The 7888-nt window shown below is 37.2% G+C and overlaps 1 long non-coding RNA gene across 2 annotated transcripts; it reads left to right on the top strand.

Moving 5' to 3' along the window:
- The first annotated feature begins 2993 nt into the window (after positions 1–2993).
- On the top strand, positions 2994–6137 carry LOC127131409 (uncharacterized). 2 transcript variants are annotated; one of them, XR_007806510.1, is made up of 4 exons: positions 2994–3362; positions 4342–4595; positions 5000–5117; positions 5197–6137. It is a non-coding gene; the product is annotated as an uncharacterized LOC127131409 (long non-coding RNA). The 2 variants fall into 2 exon arrangements; XR_007806509.1 differs by having other exon boundaries at positions 2994–4595; positions 5197–6133.
- The last annotated feature ends 1751 nt before the right edge of the window (positions 6138–7888 follow it).

Below are 7888 nucleotides of genomic sequence, written 5' to 3'. Positions count from 1 at the left end.
ATGTGTGTATTCTCAAGCTCGGGTGTAAAGCTTCTCTCACATAGTATCATCCCATCCCAACAGATATGAAAGATAATATCCAGAATACAACATATGAATATTTAAAGCAGTAAAGTAATGCAATAAATAACATAAATAAAGCGAGTAAATCAATAAAGATAAAAACACCTACTATCATAAGGAGAACAAACAAAATTGGGCTCGAATTGCTTAGGAAAGGATTCCCCAGCAGAGTCGCCAGCTGAAGCTACACAAATTATACCCGAGCGTATCGCACGCTTAAAGATACAACTGAGTCGCCGTCGAACTTTATTTATTCCCGAAGGAAAGGGAAAACATCGATAAAACCCGGGGGAAAGAGAAATGGGTAAGGAAGTCGGTTATGCAAGGGGAAGGTATTAGCACCCCAAACATCCATGGTACTCCATGGGAACCGTTTTGAATGTTCTTTGCAAGAATAGGTGTTATTATCTGGAGATTACTCGTGAAAAGGGAAACGGGGGTTAATGATAAGTGAAAAGGGTAAGAAATAGATAAATGTGAAAAAGGTGAGAAATAGATAATTGTGAGAGAGGTAAGAAAATGAAGGTTATAAATAATTATGCTCGCCAAGGATTTGGGCCCTCGTGCATATGTATCCTCATTCATGCAATGAGGAAATTAGAGCTCAGTAGTTCGTGGAACTAGGACAGATGAGTTAGTTGTTTTTATGGACAGTACTAACGTATGCGTTCTACTGTCGACTGGCTTGTATGCTCGAGCATGGGAACTTTAAGCGTATGTCTATTTGCGGTAGAATGGATGAACTCGGATCACACTCTAGCAGTTAAACATTGCTTGCTTGCTCATGGAGGCTTAAGCGTCGTTCACGGTAGAACGGAAGTAACACGTCCTTTCTGAAAAGGTTTTAAACTGAAAATGAAGCCCAAAGGCAAAACTGAGTTTGATGAGGTGAGTTTTCTTTTATTCTGAAATGAGAGTCATGACTTGAATCGTACTAAAGTCTATAAATGGAGATGAATACAACGAGCAACTAGGTCATTTGTCCCACACCCAAAGATATCCATAATAGGGGTAGGAATTCTCCAGTCACATTCCTTCTCCATTGCTTAAGGCTCATGTTGTACAATTCTACTCGTAGGGTTAATTGTTTTTTAGTTTATTCACAAAAGTGGTTTTTGTATTACTGGAAGAGCAAAAGGATAGGAGTAAAACCCTGAAAGGTTGAGGTATGATCTTCAGTCTGATCTTCAATCTGTGTAGAAAGACTTATCAATTATTCGATTTAAATTGCACTAAAGTCTATGAATATAAGTGAATACAGTGAGTAACTAGGTCATTCGTCCCGCACCCAAAGATATTCAGAATGGGGGTAGGAATTCTCCAGTCCCATTCCTTCTCTACTACTTAAGGCTCATGACATGCAATTGGCATCATAACAATGAGTCTTGAAGTTAAATTTCATTGTAGCTTCCCATGATGAATGGTTGTCTTTGGATGATGAAGAGGCTTGTCAATCAACTTGAATCGAGTTATGCTAAAGCCTATGAATAGAGGTGAATACAATGAGAAAATGGGTCATTCGTCCCGCACACAAAGATATTCAGAATGGGGGTAGGAATTTTCCAGTCCCATTCCTTCTCTATTACTTAAGACTCATGGCGCACAACTTGGCTCATGATTAATAAGTGTTGAGTCTTGACCTTTGTAGTGCTTGAATAGTAGTCTTGTCTTGTACTGATTTGCATAGCTTGAACTCTTGATCTTGATCTTTGAATATTAATTGAAGTTGGAGATCCAGTGTCCAACATATCTTGATCACAAGGACTTGCTTTATCAAGTGATCAAGGGTCTTTTGATCACTTGACTAAGCTTGGGGAATTGAGCACAGTCAAAGGATTTAGTCGATCAAAGCATACTTTGATCAACTTAATCGGTGGGAAAAATTGGTTGAAAGTATGCTTTGATCCAGTGTCCAACATATCTTGATCACAAGGACTTGCTTTATCAAGTGATCAAGGGTCTTTTGATCACTTGACTAAGCTTGGGGAATTGAGCACAGTCAAAGGATTTAGTCGATCAAAGCATACTTTGATCAACTTAATCGATGGGAAAAATTGGTTGAAAGTAGGTACAACTACCTAAAGGGTTAATGTTTTTATTGTAATTAATTCTAAGTCCTAAACTAGGGGAACATGCAAAGTTGGACTATTTCTAAACCTAGGGGCAAAACAGTCGTTTCACAATTTTATGGCTATTGAATTAGAATTCTAATCCTAAAAATCCAAATTAGTCTCCAGTAAACTCTAAACTATTCTAACTTCTAACATTGTTAATAGGCTAATCCAATCTAATTAACCTAATATATTATTTACTCAAAATTATTGAAATTCTAGTACTTCTAAAATCTATAACTACTCCATTTTCCATCTAATTAAGCTAATTACCCTAAGACCTAGTTAATTCTAAAATTCTAATATTCCAAGAAATCATCAAGATTAAACACTAGTTATCCTAATGTTTCTAAAATCTAACTACTAATCAATTTCTAAAGTCCTAATCAAATTCTAAACCAATTTTAATATCTAATTAAAATCCTAAAAAACTAACATGTTGATCTAAACCTAATATTTATAATTAACCTAACCTAATCAACCTCATTCGATTATACTAATCACATTTAATATTCCTAATATATCTAATCTCTAATTAATCTAATTAACAAACAAATAACAAGAATTGGGCCTAATCAGTGGGAGTGTAGGAAGTAAATCCTGACCACTATGTATGGGCTTCAAGGCAAAGGCCCATGCTCTAGAGTCCACAGGAATATGGGGGTATACTAGCGAAACATGGTGGTGCAAATATGAGAAACACAGCGACAACTGGTCTTGAGCCCAATACATCAAGGGCCCAACCGAAAATGTTTGGCATGCCAAAAAAATAAGAAATGGATAAGCGATTAACCAACTAAAGCATGTGCTACATGTGAAATTCATATTTGAAATCCAAAGCGCCTCTTTCCTCTCCTTTCTCCGCCGCGTCGGGAATAGTCCTCCACGACGAAGATCCTTAAAAGACGAATTGAACACCAACGCCTTACTCTAAATCCAGTCCTCATCACGGATCCGGGAACAATATCTCATGATTGCACGAGAATCAGGCAAATCAAAGAAAAAAACATGCGTACCCTAACTATCAAAAGACAAAATTAAAATTCACACGCTTGGAATCAAAGCCCTAGGGGTTGGGGCTTTGATTCCCTCAGCTGAAACCTACATTTTGGCAATAAGATTGAGGCGAACGGCGAGGGAAATAGGATACTCACCAGAGAAGAAGATGCGGCGGTGTCCGGAATTTAGGTGAATCTCCTCTTCATCTTCTTCTCTCCTCGAATATTCTTCTTTCTCAACCTTCTTCTTCTTCTTCTTTAATATCTAGCCTATAGGAATGGTGTGGTCATCCTTGAGGTCTGTGTGTGTGCCTTTAGAAGATTTTTGAGAGATGCACGATTTATTGCAATGGAGAGAGAGTGATGAAGGTTGAAGCTCAACCGATTAGAGCTTCTGATGCTGAAGCTCTATCAATTATGGCGATTTAGAGAAAATGGTGAAGTTTGAGGGGTAGAGAAGAGTGAACAGTTCCAGCAGAAGAATGGAATCCCTCTTTTGAGTGAACCATTAGGTTATGAATTTATAGGAATAGATTTTCTGTTAGAAACCCCAAATGAAATTCAGTTGAAATGAAATTGTCCGTTAGAAATGCAATAAGTTGTTATAAGTTTGTTAGTTAGTTATTTTGCTGGTTTCTATTAAATTGGTTTTGGTTAAATGAAAAGTTTGATTTCTGATTCAGCTAAAAATGAAATGTTAAAATGAGATGTCTATTAGTAATTTGCAATTTAATCTAAATGAGATGCATGGCCATATTGTAGGTTAGTCCTTATACTCAATTATGTTAAGGTTGAATTGCAGTTCTGTTGTGTACAGTGATTAGCAGAGTTAGAGGTGGTTAATAGGTAAATCCAATTACTGAAATCCTGTCATAATCTATTATTCAGTTAGTTCACGTGATGGTAGTGAATGGGAAATGTGAAATCCTACTGATGCGGCTAGTTTGATGTTGCATTCTGCTAGTTAATTCTTGCACTAAAATGTATTGCCGTATATTTTGTTCCTTCTACCGTGGCCTATTTTGCAATGCAATGCTATTCACAAGTGAAGGTGAAACTTTGTTAGGGAAATACGGGTGAAAATGTGAGATGATGAGACGTTGGTGAAGCTTATTGAAATGAAACTCAATCTTTTCTTTTATCTCGATGAAGGTTAATTGATTTTGCAGGTTAATGGCTAGTGGAAGCTAAAGAGTCATGATGGAAAATCAAGGATTCAAATGCAACTCTGTTAGAATGCTGTTAATCTCTGTTAACTTTGTTAGGCTGCTGCAGCTTGGATTAATGTGAACATGCCTGGGACTGATACAGGTTGTTGACCGTTGGGCTTGATATTTGCGCAGGTTTTAGAATGCCTTTGGTGATGGCAATGGGCAACTGCTATTATGGATGTAGGATGGAGTGCATTGCTGCAGAGATTAAGGTAAGTAATCATTGTCTTGATGATGTCATGGCCTGTTATAGTTCATGCTTTGTCTGTTATAGCTTGAGTTTTGTTGAAGCGTTGCTTAAGATGATATTAGTTACTTGTTGGTTTAGCTGTTGTCGTTATTCTTAAAACTGAACTTAGTCTTATTGATGCAGTTAGGCGATAGGTTATGGTTAGAAAGTGATTAGTAGAATTGGACACTTATTGCTTTTCCTGTTACGATTTATTGTTAAGGAGTGAAACATCAATTTGCAAGTTAGTGGGGTTGACAACCTTTGTGAATTGGGACTATGTGAGATTTGCCAAGTTATGGTTAATGAAACTAACTGCGTGCCTATTATTCATGTGGGTCTATAATTGGTTTTAAATTGACAGAAATTGTTGTTGCGCTACCACAGGTGCTGGACGGTCTACTAAACGCAGGTTTTGCAGGCTGATGTCGTTGTTTGGGCCTGCGACATAATCCATTGACTGCAGGGTGTTGCAGTGTTCGTATTCTTGGTGCTAAATGAAATGGTTTGGCTCTTCCCTTGGTTTAGTTTAGGCTTGAAATGACGGAATGCTGACTTTGTTCTATTAATCATGAAATCTGCAGGTTTTTCCCAAGTAGAATTCAAATGAACTTTAGTCATTAGTCACCCTTTGCACATGTAATGAAATTCTACTTTCAATGAGATGAATGACGGATAGTCGTGCTGAAAAATCATGTGTCTAGTCCGAACTGTTGGAAGGTTCTCTTCTTGCAAATCATTGTCTATGCAGGACTAGTGCTATGCTTATGTCGAAGACCCTTGGAAAAATAGCACAATAAAATCTAGCTTAATATCCACCAAAACGAGTCTGGCTTCTTCCAGGACTGGGAGGTATTCTGCCATAGGTGCAACAGATGCTGATGACGTTCCTAAGCTAAAAAATAGAACACTCACTTGGATAATACTCGCATTCTATATGGAAAAGCTGCTTTATTGTTGATGGAAAAGTATGAACACGATAGTGAGCTTGCATCTAATTCCTCATCACTCTTAGCCAAAGGCTTGGTTTTGAAGAGGTCTGTGTGAAAATCTAATTGTGAAGCTCGAACTATGGCAGGTGGAGGTTGATCTGGACAAGTTTGTTGCATTACCTTTGCATTGCAGGTCAATTTGGTTTCATGGCATTGTGACACATATTGGAGCATGTTTTCAAGGCAAATCCAAGGCATTTCGAAGTGTTAAGGCATGGCAAAGTTTATGGCATAAATTGGATGCGAAAACAATGTTTCTTGCCCATGAAGCAAATGGAAAAGAAATCTTATGCAAGAGTAAAAATGCAATGAGTACCATGGATTTAGGTCATGGAAAGTAGAGGAGTTGGCTTTGGTCAACCGGCTGACAAAAAATCAATAGTTGACCAAATTCAACTGTAGGTCAAAAAATTCCGTTTTTCTGTGTAATTTTTTATGTATTCTTGTAGTATAATTTTTATGTGAATGAAATGCATTTTCCTTTTGTTAAAAATGTTATGATGAAACATGAAGAAGACTTGAATTGAAATGGCCATTTCCTTCCCAAGTCCAGTATGAAACAAATGCTTTAAATGCATCCTAAAAGCATGTTTGGATGAAATGAATGAGATGGAAGCCGATGGACAAAGAACGACTTGACCACATGGAACAATGAAACCTGAACCTTAATGACAACTTGAGTTAATGCATGAATATTGACACATTAGTGAAATCATGAAACCATGAAGCCATGAAATGAGCATGAAAATAAACCTAATAAACCATGAATTAGGGTTTAGGCTAGGTCAATAATCAAAGCCATGTATCGGCCAAAAATCCTAAGCCAAGTGAGAAGTCAACACATGTAGTGCATCAATGCCATGAACCACAACTAGGGTTTTGATTAATCGTCAATCCAAAAGTCTACCAAGCAAAGTATTTGAACAATAACCATCCCTGATTAGGGTTTCCAGCCAATCCCGAGATCAAGGTACAAGTTATCCAATCCCAGCCCACAAACCAAAAGGTCCTTAAATTCCGTGAACCAAGCAATTAAGGTTTCACCTTATCATGATGAGGAAAACCACAATCCTCAAGCCAAAGTCTTGGTTTTGTCAACTGCAAACCTTAAATCTATGACACTTGTTAGCACATATTAATCATGAATGAATGATGCACATGAATGAAGCGTGAATGAGCCTAGATGGTTCTCAAGTTATAAGTTAGGTAAAAAGCAAAAATGGAGGGCAAATTTTGGGGTATGACACCAATCGGTGAATGTACCGTGACATTAGAAGATGTCTACATGTTGTTGGGACTGTCTATCGAAGGTAAGACGGTAAATGATAAAACCAACTATGCGAATTCAATTTGCATGAACCTCTTGAATGCTGACTTGTTAGATGATAACTCGAGAGGTCAAAGTATACTCCTTTCACGCCTTAAGGCATATTATAACAGCTTACAGTTAGATGAGAATTCTACCGAAGAGGCTCGAATAATAAAAACTAGGTGTTACATTATGCTTTTAATTGGTTTATTTGTATTTCCTGAAGGTAGTGGTTCTAATATGCATGTTATGTATTTACCTTTACTAAGACATGTAGATAGAATTGGAAGTTACAATTAGGAGTCTACTTGTTTGACCTATCTTTATAGCTCTTTGTGTAAAAATGCACACAAAGACACATCTACATTTTCTAGATATATTGTTTTGCTCCAAGCATGAGGTTGGTCCAGACAACCGTCCCTAGCGCCTGTCAATAACAACCCATTCACATTCTCGTACGCATAAAAGTAAGTTCTTAAAAATGGACTATATTTACTTACTTTACCGATTATTATCTTTAAATAATATTTTTACTTTTATGGTGCAAATGGTAGGCACATGGTATGAGTTATAACAGATGTCCTAGACACTGTATTACCCAGTATCGTAATCTCTTTGATCACCTTTGACTGACAGATGTATTGCCATTAACCTAATTATTTCGTAAAAATTTGTTAATTTCTTCTAACAAATTTATAATCTAATATATGTTCACATTTCAGTTCATTTGGCGTCCATATCTAAATTTGGATCATGAACATGAAATCAACGAACAAGACGTAACTGTTTGGACTGCATGCACACCGATCATAAGATTCACCACGGTGGAGATGCACAATAGTGATCGTGTTAAATTGCAGTTCGGTATGCTTTAACACATCCCAAATCCCCCGACAAACCTCGGAGAATGAAATCTATGCACAATTAACGACCAATGGATTTTTAACCCATGGAAAAGCTTCGCTATATCTGAAT

This window comes from Lathyrus oleraceus, chromosome 1 (genome assembly GCF_024323335.1).
Source record: "Lathyrus oleraceus cultivar Zhongwan6 chromosome 1, CAAS_Psat_ZW6_1.0, whole genome shotgun sequence".
NCBI classification, from domain to species: Eukaryota; Viridiplantae; Streptophyta; class Magnoliopsida; order Fabales; family Fabaceae; genus Lathyrus; species Lathyrus oleraceus.
Note: the sequence above shows the minus strand (reverse complement) of the source record. Positions and strands in the feature narration are given on the sequence as shown.